General features: G+C 46.3%; 1 long non-coding RNA gene across 1 annotated transcript in view; it reads right to left on the reverse strand.

Moving 5' to 3' along the window:
- LOC135983788 (uncharacterized) overlaps positions 1-12,538 on the reverse strand; it is a 42,298-nt gene extending 29,760 nt beyond the window's left edge. The window contains exon 1 of the long non-coding RNA XR_010601598.1: positions 12,239-12,538. This is a non-coding gene — a long non-coding RNA (uncharacterized LOC135983788). The remainder of the gene's footprint in view (positions 1-12,238) is intronic.
- Between the last annotated feature and the right edge of the window lie 3,554 nt (positions 12,539-16,092).

Below are 16,092 nucleotides of genomic sequence, written 5' to 3' on the forward strand. Positions count from 1 at the left end.
AGCCTAAATTTGGCCTCCAGGACATGTCTCCTACCCTTCCCTATGTCATTGTTACCTAAATGTACCACGACCACCGGCTCCTCCCCAGCAGTACACATAAGTCTGTCTAGATGCCTCGAAAGATCCGCAACCTTCGCACCAGGCAGGCAAGTCACCATACGGTTCTCCCGGTCATCATAAACCCAGCTATCTACATTTCTAATGATCGAATCTCCCAATACTAATACCTGCCTTTTCCTAGCAACTGGAGTTCCCTCTCCCGGAGAGGTAACCTCAGTGCGAGAGGCAACCCCAGCACCGTCTGGACGGAGGGTCCCAACTATGGGAAGGTTTCCCTCTGCTCCCGTTGACTGCTCTGCTTCCCTGGGCCTTTCATCCTCCTCAACAGCACAGGGGCTGTCTGACCGGAGGTGGGACAATTCTACAGTGTCCCGGAAAGCCTCATCAACATACCTCTCTGCCTCCCTTAGCTCCTCCAGTTCCGCCACCCTTGCCTCCAGAGTCCGTTCGTGGTCTCTGAAGGCCAGGAGCTCCTTGCACCGAATGCACACATATGCCACCCGCCCACGGAGCAGGTAATCATACATGCTACACTCAGTGCAATAAACTGGATAGCCCCCACTCTGCAGCTGGGCTTCTGCCTGCATTTTCTCCTAGTTAATGAAGGGGCTGTTTAAAGCAAGAAGTTTTGAATGTAGTTTGGGCTATAGGTTTTAAGGGGAATAAAGGGTGTAAGATAGAACCGGCAAGGGACCCGCGCTCCCTTCCAAACTCCCTTGCGAAACTCCCTGTTAGCAGCCTCTGGTCGCAAAACCTCCCTAGTCGCTTGTGCGCTGCTTTATAAAGCCCTGGCCTGGGTGAATGCCCCGCCCACTGATTAAGGCTCAGCCAATTACCAGAGGCTTCTAGCCTTCAGACCTTCCTTTGAAGCTCACAGCTTCCAACTGCCAGCCACAGCACATGGTCCTTCAAACAACAAAACAGACTGACAAACACAAGCTCAGCACACAGCAAGTGACCCCCAAACACAAACAAACAGTTGGGGATAGTTAGTTACTACCCCACCATCCCAGTAAAAAAATCAAGATCCAAGGGAACACTACTGAGGTAGCAACAGGTGTAGTCCCTAAACTCCCATACCCGGTGCTCATAGGGAGGGACTTCCCAGGGTTTGGAAACTTACTCTCAGTAGGGGGATTGGAGAAAGATGGGGACCCCAAAATTGGTGAGGCATCCACAGCAGACTATCAACCCCCAATTTTCTCTGAAATATCCCCAGATTTGTTCTCCACTCCCAGACAGGGTAGAAAGATAAAAAGGGAAAGAAGGGCAGCTAAGGCCTTGGGAACCCGAATACTGACCCAAAGCCAGAGGGTCGCTCTTGTAGGTAGGTGGACCCGAGCAGCTCAAAAGGAGGCCACACAGGAGGGAGAAGCACCTGAGTCTGACCCACACCCTAATGCTTCTGAACCAGTAGAGGCAACAGAGACTGGGCCCCTAGATCTTGGGCAGATTAGCCCCGGGAGAGGAAATTTTGGACAGGACCAGGCAGAAGACCCAAGGTATGACAACATTAGGAAGGAGGTGACTGAAATAGATGGGGTCCCCGTGGAAGGGAAAACCCAGGGACCAGGACCCTACTTCATAATGAAGAAGGATCTCTTATACCAGGTTGCACCGGTACAGGGGCAGAAGGTACAGCAGATCCTAGTACCTCAAAAACACCAGAACGCTGTATTAAGTCTTGCTTATAGTCATCTTTTTGGGGGGCATTTGGGGGTAGAGAAGACCCTGGCATGAGTCCTACGACGGTTTTTCTGGCCCGGAGTACATGAAGAAGTGCAGAGGTACTGTGCCTCCTGCCCGGAGTGTCAGCTGCACAGTCCCCGTCCCCACTTGAGGGCACCTTTAGTACCCCTTCCCATCATAGAAGTCCCCTTTGAGCGAATAGCCATGGACCTAGTGGGACCCCTGGAGAAGACGGCTCGGGGCCCACCAATATATACTTGTTGTTTTGGACTATGCTACTCGCTACCCAGAAGCCATCCCCCTGCGGAACGCGGCCTCTAAAACTATAGCCAAAGAGCTGGTGGGAATCTTTGCCCGAATGGGGCTACCGAAGGAGATATTAACCGACCAAGGAACCCCATTTATGTCAAAGCTAATGAAGGACCTCTGTACGTTGCTCCATATACATACCCTGAGAACTTCGGTCTACCATCCGCAGACTGATGGGTTGGTAGAAAGGTTTAACTGAACCCTCAAAGCTATGATAAGGAAGGTGGTAAGTCAGGACAGGAAGGATTGGGACACCCTACTACCCTACCTTATGTTCGCTATCCGGGAGGTACCTCAGGCCTCAACTGGGTTTTCCCCCTTCGAGTTATTATATGGGCGTCACCCCCGTGGCATACTAGATATCGCCAAAGAGATCTGGGAAGAGGAACCCAATGAGGGGAGAAATACAATAGAGCATGTAATGCATATGCGAGACCGGATAGCCCGGGTTACCCCTATTGTACGGGAACATTTGGAGAAGGCACAGGAGGCCCAGCGAACCCATTACAATCGCCAGGCAAAAGTGCGACCGTTCCAACCAGGGGATCGGGTTATGGTGTTTTTACCCACGGCAGAAAGCAAGCTTCTGGCCCAATGGCAGGGGCCCTATGAGGTGGTTGAACCCGTGGGGGAAGTAACCCTACAAGGTGCAGCAGCCAGGACGCAGAAAACAAGAACAGATTTATCACGTTAACCTTCTGAAAGCCTGGCATGCACAAGAGGCATGCACAGTGGTCCAAAAAGACCTAACCCAGGAAAACAAACCTTCCAAACAGGTGAGAGTGTCTCCCGATTTAACCCCAGACCAGAAGAATGAGGTGTCTGAGATGATCTTCTGGAACCAAGATGTGTTCTCGATAAAACCGGGTCAAACAACTGAGACACATCACCACATCGTCACGAACCATGGGGCCAGAGTAACAATGAGGCCCGATAGGTTGCCAGCGGCAAAAAGGGAGGAAATAAAAGCAGAAGTACAAAAAATGCTGGAGTTGGGGATCATCGAAGAATCCCACAGTGAGTGGTCCAGCCCAATTGTGCTGGTGCCCAAACCTGATGGCACCACAAGATTTTGCAACGACTTCCGGCGACTAAACGAAGTATCCCAGTTCGACACGTACCCCATACCTCACATAGATGAACTAGTGGACCGTCTGGGTAATGCCCGGTACTTGACTACCCTAGACTTGACAAAGGGGTACTGCAGATTCCCCTTGCAGAAGACGCAAAGGAAAAGACTGTTCTCTACACCAGAGGGTCTTTTTCAATATACTGTCCTCCCTTTTGGACTACATGGGGCCCCAGCTACCTTCCAGCGCCTCATGGACACGCTATTACGCCCGCATAACAGTTATGCTGCTGCCTACTTGGACGATGTGGTCATTCACACCCCAGACTGGGAAACCCACCTGGAGAAGGTGGAGGCAGTCCTCGATACCTTCAGGCGAGCTGGCCTTACAGCAAACCCTGCCAAATGCACTGTAGGGTTTACGGAGGCCAAATATCTTGGCTACATTGTGGGAAAAGGTCTGGTAGAACTCCAAGTGAACAAGTTAGAGGCCATCCAAAATCGGCCCCGACCAAGTCGCAAGAAACAAGTCTGGACTTTGTTCCTAGGTGTGGTGGGGTATTACCGACGATTTATCCCCCACTTTGCCACAAGGGCAAGCCCCCTGACAGACCTAGTGAAAGCCCGTGGACCTGATCTGGTGAGATGGTCTGACGCAGCAGAGGAAGCATTCACAGACCTACGGACTGCCCTCTGCAATACCCGTACTGATAGCCCCTGATTTCACCAAGGAGTTTATCCTGCAGACGGATGCATTGGAAGTAGGGTTGGGGTCGGGGAGGAGGAACACCCAATTCTATACCTCAGTCAGAAACTCCTTCCAAGGGAACAAAAATATGCAGTGGTGGAGAGAGAATGCCTCGCTGTAAAATGGGCCATGGAAACATTGTGCTATTACCTGCTCGGGCGCAGATTTGTCCTCGTGACCGACCATGCCCCTCTTCAATGGATGCAGCGGAACAAGGAGAAGAACACAAGGGTGACCAGATGGTTCTTATCCTTCCAACCTTTCCAGTTCCGTGTGCAACACAGAGCAGGGAGCCATCATGGCAACGCCGATGGCTTGTCACGTGTGCACTGTCTGGTGTCCCAAGGTGCCCAACCCCTTGGCATTGAGCAGGGGGGAGGGATATGTGACAGACCCAGACCAGTGGGGTACAGGAGTCTGGTAGAGGGCAAATATACTGGTCACTGGATGAGTAGTTTTCTGAGTGACCAGAGCAGGGGCTGCACTAGAGTAATCAGCGCAGGACCCACCAGGATAGAGGAGGAACTTTGTCACAAGAGCTAAAGACAGTTTTTCTAGAATATGTCATTTTCAAGGCAATGAATGCCAGAGTGGAAATGAAAGTTTCACCAACAAAACAGATACTACTACTACTATTAATTAATAAAAAGAAATATAAAGGGACAATTCATCAAAAACGAAACTGTTGGCGGGAAAGGGTCAGTCTTAATGAATTTCTTATTTAAACAAAAGATTAGAGGAAAAGTTTTGAAGTTGTCTAAATGTCCCATTTTTGAATTTTTGAAACAAAATATTCTGTTTTTTTTTTTTCAATTTGAATGACTGTTTCAAAATTTAAACTAATGATATTACACAATTTTAAAAACATTTTTAAAAGGCTGAAATTGAAAAAGTGATTCAAAATTATCTAAACAAAAATGTTTTGACTGACATGATTTTTTGGGGGGGGGTTCACAATTTTATTTTTTGAGATTTCGATTGTTTGTCCTGGTTCAGGATGGGAACTCTTTCTGAAATCTCAAACATTTTCCTGGCATGGGAAAACTATTTCCCACCCAGCTTTGACATAGAGCAAATTAGAGACAAGAAGGGTACTTCCACAACAATTGCACTCCAGCCATCCCCAAGGGGCTGTTAATAGCCAGCACAGTGCAGAAACAGGATAGTGGATTAGATGGTCTGAGCCAGCGTGGTAATTCCTATATGACTATTAATTAGAGCAGCCGTGAGACTGCTCCAGCGTCTAGCAGTACGAGAACTTTTGTGGATTTTTTAAAACATTGGCATCTTCCACCAGGAAAGCTGTTCTCTGGGGCCCAAAATATATTGTCCACTCCTGCAACTCACTTCCGTTGAAGCCAATGGTTGTACTCAAAGACTTCCCATAAGTATCCAATAAGCTCCAGGGGCAGTTACAGTGTAATAACATACTTGTGTGATCAAATTCTGTCTTGAATTAAACCCTAAGCAACCCAACTGAAATTACAGGCCCAGGTCCTTAGCTGATGTCTAATTCAACAGATCACATTACAACGTTTCCCCTCCTATTTGCATGCCTGTACCAGACAGAAAATCCCCCAAATACTTTAGGGAAACTCACTGTGCTCCTTTCCTAATTTAACATGAATAGAAGTGTATGATGGTTTTCAATTTGTGAGCCTTGGTTTATTAAATAAGGATAGTGACATAATACAAAGGTTCTCAGACAACAGTTATAAAACAAATTTATAATGAAAACAATCCTGTTCACAGAACATCTGCACCTGTAATTGATGTTCTGGAGAATACAACCTGAGGAAACAAAAGTTAAACAGTATCATTGTTTTTCCAAGGAAAAGTGATAGCAGCCCTTTTCTGAGATTGTTGAAGGCAATAGAAACACCTCCAATACACAGTGAGAATGAAGAGAGGCAGGTTTGGGCATTCTGCTTTCAATAGTAATAATATTTAACACTTTTCTGGTACAAAATCATTAACTTTTTTAACCCTTGCAATACCAAGATAAGTATTATCATCCCCATTTTACAGTTGGTAAAATTGAAGCAGAGAGAATTGCTCCAGGCCTCAGAGTAAGAACCTGTCGTAGCCTGAATTAGAACCTTTTCACAGACTAGTGCTCTGAATCAATGTGCTATGCTATATCACATTAAGAGAAGAATGATAATAAAATATAAATTCCACAGTTGATAAGTCTTAGGCCTTAATATGTACTCTGTAGTTTGTCTGTGCTTTTTTCAATGGGAGATTTTTTACTTTATGTCCATTCTCACAAGAAATGGGAAATCAAAGAAAATTCAGCCATATAATCTAGAGATTTATAATCATAATGTTAATATTTATTTCTTTAACTAGGCTTTGGGGGGGGGGAGCAAAATTCTAACTTAATTTTCTCCATTTCTGGCGTCACTGAGTTGCTGCTGTGCTTAGCTCTAATATTCATGGGGCTTATTTTGATATGATCCTGTATCAGGTAACTGCCTCAAAGCAAATTGTAAAGGAAAGAAACCCTGAAACTTCCTGCAAAGAACCAATCTGTTAACATCTTAAACAGCTGCTGTGCTGTACTGGGTGTACTTACGTGGCCCACATACAGCATGCACAACGTGGAAGATTTCATTGAAAAGAAAAGCCTCCCAAACACAAGACAAATGTAATGGATGCCGTCAGTCTTTCTTGGGCCTGAAAACAGCCTGGAACAATGACTCAGAGTGGTGAATTCCTCCTCAGTTGGGTGATAACTAGAGCTACTTAGAAATTTTCTGACGGAACATTTTACTCCTGGAAAGTGCTGATTCATAAAACCAAAATGTTCAATAAGAACGTGTTGATGTTGATGGAACAAGGCAGATTTCTGACAGAAGCCTGACTGCCTGCTAGCTCACCTACCTCCCTGGTTCCTCAGCAGCTCACCTGGCAGCTGATGAGGATCTGACCCAGGGCTCCCCAGCTCCTGGGCAACCTATCTGAAGCCCTTGGACCCTCAGCTCTCAGGTAGATTGCCGGGCAAGCTGCCATAGAGTTCAGGCTCCCAGCCCTACAATGGCCTGTCTGCCAGCAAGCTAGCCCTGGAGTTTTAGAAAAATTCCATTTCATTTTTCCCATAATGGAATTTTTTGAAAAATTTCCCATTCCACCAGAAATTTTGCATTTCCTTTTTTCCTGAACCAGAATGAGAATTTTTTTTTTGGAAATGTGAAATTCCCCATAGGGTGGAAATTCTAGTTCCCACCGAGCTCTAGTGCTCACCCTGACGTGTAATGACAACACTTTAATAGATGCATTAACGGTACTGCTGGTTGGCAGATCAAATGGGTGAGGAGGAGGGAGTGAAGTCCACAGAGTTGGGACTTGCTGCAGCAAAGAATATGCAGATAGATGAATAGAGGAGACAAACAGGGAAGGGAGAGAGCAACACAGAAATGAGTATGTAGAAGGAAGAGATACAAAGAGGCAGAAATACTGATGATCCTAAAGGGCATAGTTTTCTAGAATTGATTGAATTTTTTCAATTTTTCAAAAAATTGCATCATTTAAAAAAAATAATCAGTAAATTTTGTTGAGATTTCCCTTCTCCCATTATACAGAGCTGGTAGAAATTTTGTATTAAAAAAAAATCAAAATCTGGAATAAAAAGTCAAGATATTTGAAAAATATTCACTTTGCTTTTTACTTGTTTATTCAATCAATACTCCCGAGGGCATTCTGCACCAAAAAATTAAAAATTCTGAGCACAATATTTTAAAGTTCTGCAAAATTATGCAAGTTTTATTTGTCAATAAATAAATGCAGAGGCTCCAGCATGGCAGTGGGGAGCACAGGAATGTGGTGATCACCTTGGAGCCTCCCTACCCCCACCCCTGGGACAAAGGCTCAGCGGTGAGGCTGCATCTGACCCTGACACAGCACAAGGCCTGGGCCTGCCCCAGAAACACCCTGGCCTCTGCCCCTCTGCACCAGGCAGGCTCAACCAGGCAGGATCCAAGTGTGAAGGGACTCAGTGTGGGGGGGATCCAGGTGTGGGGGTGAAAGGGTTCTGTGTGGGAAAATCTGGGTGCAGATCTGGATGCACAGAGGCTCACTGTGGGGGGCTCTAGGGGCAATGGGACTCTGCAGGGGCTTTCCAGTGAAGGTGGTTGGAGCTCAGCAGAGGGGTCTGGGTGTGGGGGTCTCAGCAGGGGTGTCTGGGTGCTGGCGGAGTGGGGCTTGGTGTGGTAGGGGGCTGGGTGCAGTTAGCTGGGGGATCAGTGGGTGTCTGGATGTGGGGGATCAGGGTGGTTCAGGGGGTGGGGCTCATCAGGGTGAGGGTTTGAGCTCAGGGAGCTCAGTGGGGGTAGTCTGGGGTGCAGGGGTGGGGGTCTGGAGGCAGGGAACTCTAGATGCAGGGGTTGAGGTTCAATGGGGTGGGGTTTAGGTATGGAGTGCTAGGGGGATTCTGGGTGTATGGGGTGAGGCTTGGCAGGGATGTCTGGGTATGGAAGGTCCAGATGCATGGGGGTTGGAAGGATGGGGGAGCAGTTCCCCTCCCCTTGCAGTTGAGGAGTGATGGGGACAGGAAGCAGGAGAGGATGCTGAGCTTCCTGCAGCTGGGTGAGGTTTCTGGGGGCGGGTCTGATACAGCCCCAGCCACTCCTTGCAGGGGAAGACTAGCAGGCGGGACTAGCAGCTGATCCCCGCTCAGGGTAGGAGCCACTGGCTGGGGTATCCCCAGTGCTGCAGTGATCCACCTCTCTGCCAGCTGCTCCAGGTCCCTTAAATGATTTACTTGTGCTGCTAGGGAGTGGTGTGTGATTGCTCTTGCAGCTTCCCTTTGCTTTCATCAGAAAGTCATTTTTCTGCGGGGAAGCAAAGAAATCTGCAGGGGGATATGAATTCTGCACATGCGCAGTGGCGCAGATTCCCCAAGGAGTAAATCAACTCTAATGACTTTACCAGAGTCATTTTGCTGCATGCAAAAATAACATACTGAATAAATAAATAAAAAACTAAAAGTTTCGTTCCTGCACAAAGGCTATAACCTTAATAGTTTGCGCAAGCTGCATCTTGATATCTGTGGGAATTCTGATGTGGACTGAAGTTATTATAAAGTGTTAAATTTATACACTGACTCATAGGCCATGAGTAAAAATGTAATTCTGTCCTCTCAGAAGAATAAGTTGACACCTCTGACAAAGAAAAGCAGGTGCAGCCAGTCTTTTAAACGTCTAAGTGACATTGTCTGTGCCTACAAATTGTGAATACATAAAAGGTCATATTGTAGAAATCTGACCTTATGTAGTCTCTGGGCTGAAGTCTGAGCTCACTTATACCCTGTGGAACCCCTGGTCTGCCCATTGGCGTGAAACAGCTCCGCATCTGATCAGCAGAAAGACTGCCCTCCCACCCCACCCCCAGTGAATTGCTGGTTTCAGCCTCTTGTGATGTCTTAATCCTAGTTTTCCAGATGTCTCCAGAGTTCCAGGGAGAAAACAAGTAGATTTAAAATAAACAAACAAACATTCAGGTTTTCTTCAAACATCACAAAGCAGGGGGGCGGGAAAAGATACAACCCTATTTTTTCTTTTGCTGGTCAAGAAATTCTTTGAAATATTTTTATTCCATGTCTTTTGGTACATTCCAAGTTATTTTTACATTTGCAGAGCTCTGTGCACAACCAAGCATTGAATATCATGCAGTTATGGCATTATTCTGAACCAGTAAATGAATTTGGCCAGTACATTTCATGATACTGGGAGCGCTCTCTCTCTTAGGCAGAAGTTTAAGAATGGGCCAGACCCTCAGCCTGCATAAATGGACATGGCTTGAATGACTTCAAAGGAGATGCAAACATTTACACCAGCTGAGGATCTGGCCCGGTGTTCTTAATATTTTCTTTAAAAGCTTTGCAGAGAGAGTTTCTGTACTTCTCAAAGAATGTGACTCTGTTCCCTTGACTTGGCTTAATGTTACACATATGTTTTCTCACTTAAACTTTGCCTCACTTGGCTCTGTTTTTTTATGTTGCCTTTGAAACCATTTCTAATGGAAAAATGCAGCTGTTAGCAAGATTTCCTAAAATGTACATGGAACTAATTTTCCAGGCATTTCTCTCAAGAACTCTGATGTATCTAAAGAAGATATTATGCCAAAGGATTTTTAATGTAACCAAATGAAAAACAAAAGGACTGAGAGAAATCAGCCACTTGTAAGGCCAACATGAAGGAAAAATGGACTCCTAGCAGTTCACGTTTACATGTTTGCAATAAATTTATCATGTCTGAGATTCAGTCAGAAACAAAATTATTTTGCATTAGATCAGTGATTTTTGCAGTCTGTGAATTTAAATGAACTGCAAAAGTGCATATTAATGGGAAAGAACATTGTTTTCATATGCAGCCTATCAGAGTTGGGTTTTCTTATAGACACAACATGATTAAAACTATTGGACCCAGAGTATATGAAATCACTAATGTGCAGTAACCAATCATTATACGTGTAGGGCTATAAAGATACAGGGCCAGTCCCTCAGCTGGTATACATTGGCTCCATAGAAGGCAAAGATGTTATGTAGATTTATACCAGCTGATGATCTGGCCCACAAAATGGTGCCACCTCAGACACAGGTAAAGATTTATTTTCTTCATTCTTCCTGTCACACTCAAGTGATCCACAAAGCAGACAGACCCCTGTACTGACAGAGTCTCACTGAAGCCAGGGGGCATTGGCCTGTACAGAGCAGCTTGCAGAATTGGGGCCTTTTTTTTTTTTTTTAATTATTATTACACATGGCCAGATTCTAATACCCTTACTCATACTGAGTAACACCTTACTTCATAAGTAGTCCCATGAATTTCAGTAAAACTATTCACGGAGTAGCAGTGTCAAAATCTGGACATTAATTAACAAGAGAGATGTCACAATCCAGAATCTATAGGAGAAACAAAGGAATGTTCAAGTTATCCCCTTCAAGGAGGCAGTGTGATCTAATTAAGGCCCAGGACTGGGTTCAGGTTGAAAGAGCTTGGTTCTGTTCTTTATTCTGAACTGACTCGCTGTGTCACCTTGGGAAAGCCCCTTAAAGTTTCTAACACTGTCAATATTGTGCAGAGTAATTTACAGCTGTGAAAAGTAAATACAAATGACTCTGAAAAGCTACCATAACCTAACGGTAGACTCTTACACTTATGTTTGGACTATGGTAAATGACTACCCAAAATGCAAAGCTGTGGAGACGCATACCCTCTGTGCCCAGTTTTCACTATCAGTATAATCAAAAAGTACTTATATGGCTCCCATCACTGTAATACCTGAGCACCTTACAACTTTAACGTATTTATCCTCACAATGCCCCCGTGAGGTAGGGCAGTGCTATCATTGCCATTTCACAGATGGTAAACGGAGGCACAGAAAGGCTAATTTACTTGCCTAGGGTCCCACAGGAAGTCTGTGGTAGAGCAGGAAATAGAATCAGGGCTAGTTGGATCTCCAATGAGTGCCCTAATCATGGGGTTTTCTCTTTCTCTCTACTACGCCTACCTTGGGGATGCCATGATGGTTGATCAGTTAGGGAAGAGATCCTGATGCCATTTTGCAATGACAAAACTCTCATTGACTTCTATGAAGGTGGGATTTATCCCTGTGGGAAAATCATGTGGTCTGTTAGAAGCAGGAGTAACACCGCTGAAGTTAAAGGAGTTACACCCACTTACACCAGGACAGGTTTTGGCTATAACAGTTTTTCAAGTCCTTTTAGATACTTGGATGCCTAGATAGAGTAAAAATCCTATATAGGACTGTCAAGGCTGAATCCCCACTCTGTCACCCCGAGAGCAGAAGGTGGGGGCCCACAAGGATTTTAAAAATTAATACTTGCAACTCCAGGCTTGTATTAAACTCCCAAGGTTACAGCTTTTCTCTGACCTTGGCTTGGTAAACACTGCCACTACCCAAATGCAATGAAGCCCCCTTTGAGCCCACGAAGGAGCACTTGGGAATTCCTTCCTGTGGGGTGCCCTCAAGCCCTTTCACACACACACCCTCAGGGAAGAGCTGAGAAAGAAAACAAAGGAAATTAGCTGTGGCCACCAGCTAATCAAACAACATGCACAAACCTCTTAGGACACCAAAAATCCAATCCTGTTCTTAAAAAACATAAATTTTATTAAAAACAAAAAGGGAAAAAAAACATCTGGAACTTAAGCTTTTGGCTAGATCTTAAAAGAAACCATTACAAAACATAAGCACCCAAAACAGCTTTCTTGGGGGTCCAGCTTAAAGGTTACAAGCAAACAAAGCATCTCAGGTTAGCACAGAGGAGATCCACGAGCCTTAAAAAATAAACAGAAATAAACTTGATCACATCTAGCTAAATAGTCTGATCTACTTACACATTTGGAGTTCAGATAAGTGGTTCTAGGCATGATCTGATGATTTATGATCATACCTGGCTTAAAGCTGCTTATAGCATGGCTGCTCTATCCCTCCAGCCCAGAGAGACAACAGACAAAGGGAAAGTTTCTTTCCCCCATTTTAAAAAGTTGTAGTCTTTCCATTGGCTCTTTTGGTCAGGTGCCCACTCCTTTTCTTTTACCTATGGGCTTGTTAACCCTTTACAGGTAAAGCAAGCAGAGAACAGCTACCAAGAGGGATTTTACAGCTAACTGGCTGTCTGGGTGTCCATCAAAGGGAGCTATCCCCCACTTTATTTATCACAAGGACAGATACTATAAGTGTGTATTATTAATAATAAAACAGTACTCTTGGTAATAATGATGGTTATTTCCAGAAAAATATACAAATAAAATGTATGCAAAATATATTTAACAGTAAACAATTCTAGTTACATAAATTAACAAATGAAGAAGACAGGAGCCAGATAATATTTACTGGAACATATTGTCATATGCTTATAATATTTTCCTTATCATATGCTATTAAATGCATTCTTTCCAAATGGCAAAAGTTGCAGTACAATACACAGTAATTAAAACTACCAACCGTCCCCAGGCGTTAACCCAGACCCTGAATCAGGGGAAGGATCAGTTGGTAAGTGTTTTAAACATGTAAACATTTATTTTGAACAGAACAGGAATATTAATAATGGGTTTTTCATGATTTGTTTGCCCTAGGCGCTTAACGTTTTAGTCCTTACAAGTGCAACTACTGCAAAAGAATCTAACAATGTCTGGTTTATCATGATTAGTTTGCCCTAGGTGCTCTACCTTTTAGTCCTTGCCAGTGCAGCTACTGGAAAAGAAGGTCTATATGTCCGGGGACAGAGCTGAAATCTTCATGGGACATCTCCACGAAGTTCTCCTGGAGGTAATTGGAAAGCCTTTGCATGAGGTTCCTGGGGAGAGCGGCCTTATTGTGTCCTCCGTGGTAGGAAACTTTTCCTCGCCAGGCTATCATCAAGTACTCTGGGATCATTGCCTTGCAGAGCATGGCGGCATACGGCCCTGGTTTTTGCTGGCTTTCACGCAGCATGCGTTCTTTCTCGGTCTCAGAAATTCTCAGCAGAGTGATGTTGCTCATGGTGACCTGCTTAGAATTAGGGGAATGTTACTATTGGGACTGCTTGCCTGTTCCTTTACAGAACTGTCACCGGCAGTTTACCGCCACGCGGTGGAGGCGGGAGAGGGGCAGCATACAGGGATCTTTCCCAGGGACAGCCGCGAGGGGGTGGAACAGGGGCAGAGTTCATGCTTGCCGGATTGCCGGCAGCAGGAACTGCCCAACGATAGGAGCATTGCTTTGAACGTGAAAGGAAGGCACTGCTCTAATTTAAGTTTTAAGCATCCAAAAGTCTACGGCTTACCATGTCAGCCTGCTACCTGAATTCCGCTGTCCTGCCCCGCTTGTCTGATCTCCACTGCAAGACCCCAGGCACTGAATGCGAAGGCCGAAAATTCGACCTTGTCCTGAGTGCGCATGTGATAGGTGCTGTGCATGGTCTTGTTCACAGAGAAAGACTATGTTCATTGTTCACAAAAAATTACCTTTGTGAGGAATTCACTCCCTTTTTCCCATCCCACAGCTGCGACTGTCTCCCGACCTACCCTGGCATCCCCCTCGCAGAGGCTGGCGCAGATTAGGCGGAGAAAGAAAAGGACACGGGACGACATGTTCTCAGAACTTATGGGCTGCTCCCGAGCCGATGTGGCCCAGCAGACCCAGTGGAGGGAGAACATGTCGCAATACCAGCAAGCACACAGCGAACGGGAGGACAGGTGGCGGCAGGAAGACCAGCAGGCGACTCAAACGCTGCTTGGACTAATGAGGGAGCAAACGGACACGCTCCGGCGCCTTGTGGATGTTCTGCAGGACCGGAAGCAGGAGGACAGAGCCCCGCTGCAGTCTCTCTCTAACCGCCCTCCCCCACCACAAACTCCCATACCCTCTTCACCCAAAGCCCCAGGAAGGAGGGGTGGCAGGGGCCGTGAAAACTGTCACTCCACCCCTGCAGACTGCTCAAGTACCAGAAGGCTCTCATTCCCCAAAATTGGAAAAGTCCTTTCCTTCCCGCCTCACCCAAGCCCCCGTCCTAGTTTCATTCCCTAACTGTGTAGTTGCTAATAAAAGATACATTTCTGTTAATTACTGTTTCCATCATGTTCTTTTAGGGGAGAGTGTGTTTGAAAGGGGGGAAGGGAGTTGGTAATTGGAGAGGACAGTCACCTTTATGAGGGTACAGACACGGGTGCAGGTTCAGCAGAAGGTCACACACACATTGCAGTCACTAGGCACCCTGGTCAGTCTGGGAGGTGGTTTTCATGTTCTGTGTGTGAGGGGCCATGTGACTTTGTGGCGGGGGAGGGCGGATAGAGATCTTATGCTGCGGTCCTTATCCTGGATCACAGAGCCACGCAGCAGGGGATCTGTAACCGTCCTCCCCCGCCACAAAGTCACATAGCCCCCACACACAGAGTTCCGAAAAGGAGGGGTGGCAGGCTCCGTTGAAACAACCAGTCCACCACTGCAGACCTCTCTAGGAGCAGGAGCCTGTCATTCCTCGAGTTTAGAAGCGTTCTTTCCATCACTACGCCCGCTCCCCACCACAGTCTGAGTCCCAGTTTCAACACTTTATCACGAAATCCGTAATAAAGAAAATGGTGTTCATTAACAAAGTTCCATTTATTTTATTTTTAAACGTGTGTTGGAAGGGGGGGATGGGGTGAACGGGGTATGTAGCTGGAGAGGATAGTCAACAGTAAGTGGGTAAAGAAACGGGGGCAGGTTCAGCTTCTCTTTAAACAAATTTAATAGTCAGAGGTTACCCTGCTCACTGAGGAACCTAGCTTTCAAAGCCTCCCGGATGCACAGCGCGTCCCGCTGGGCTCTTCTAATCGCACGGCTGTCTGGCTGGGCGTAATCAGCAGCCAGGCTATTCGCCTCAACCTCCCACCCCGCCATAAAGGTCTCCCCCCTTGCTCTCACAGAGATTGTGGAGCACACTGCAAGCTGCAATAACAATGGGGGATATTGGTTTCGCTGAGATCAGAGCAAGTCAGTAAGCTTCTCCATCTCCCCTTGAGACATCCAAAAGCACACTCCACCACCATTCTGCACTTGCTCAGATGGTAGTTGAAGAGTTCTTTTTCAGAGTCCAGGGCGCCTGTATAGGGCTTCATGAGCCAGGGCATTAGCAGGTAGGCTGGGTCCCGAGGATCACTATAGGCATCTCCACATCCCCAAGAGTTATTTTCTGGTCCGGGAAGTAAATACCTTGTTGCAGCCGTCTAAACAGACCAGAGTTCCTGAAAACACGAGCGTCATGAACCTTGCCCGGCCATCCTACGTTGATGTTTGTAAAACGTCCCCTGTGGTCCACCAGTGCTTGCAGCACCATTGAAAAGTAGCCCTTTCGGTTAATGTACTGGCTGGCCTGGTGGTCTGGTCCCAGGATAGGTGAATGTGACTTCCATCGATAGCCCCACCGCAGTTTGGGAATCCCATCACAGCGAAGCCATCTATGATGACCTAGACGTTTCCAAGGGTCACTACCTTTGACAGCAGTAGCTCAACGATTGTGTTGGCTACTTGCAATCATAGCAACCCCTACGGTAGATTTGCCGACGCCAAAGTGATTCGCAACTGACCGGTAGCTGTCTGGCGTCGCAAGCTTCCAGAGGGCTATGGCCACTCGTTTCTGGACAGTTAGGGCTGCTCGCATCTGGGTGTCCTTGCACTTCAGGGCAGGGGAGAGCAACTCACAAAGTTTCAGGAAAGTTCCCTTCCGCAT

The sequence above is a fragment of the Chrysemys picta genome, chromosome 1, assembly GCF_011386835.1.
Source record: "Chrysemys picta bellii isolate R12L10 chromosome 1, ASM1138683v2, whole genome shotgun sequence".
NCBI classification, from domain to species: Eukaryota; Metazoa; Chordata; order Testudines; family Emydidae; genus Chrysemys; species Chrysemys picta.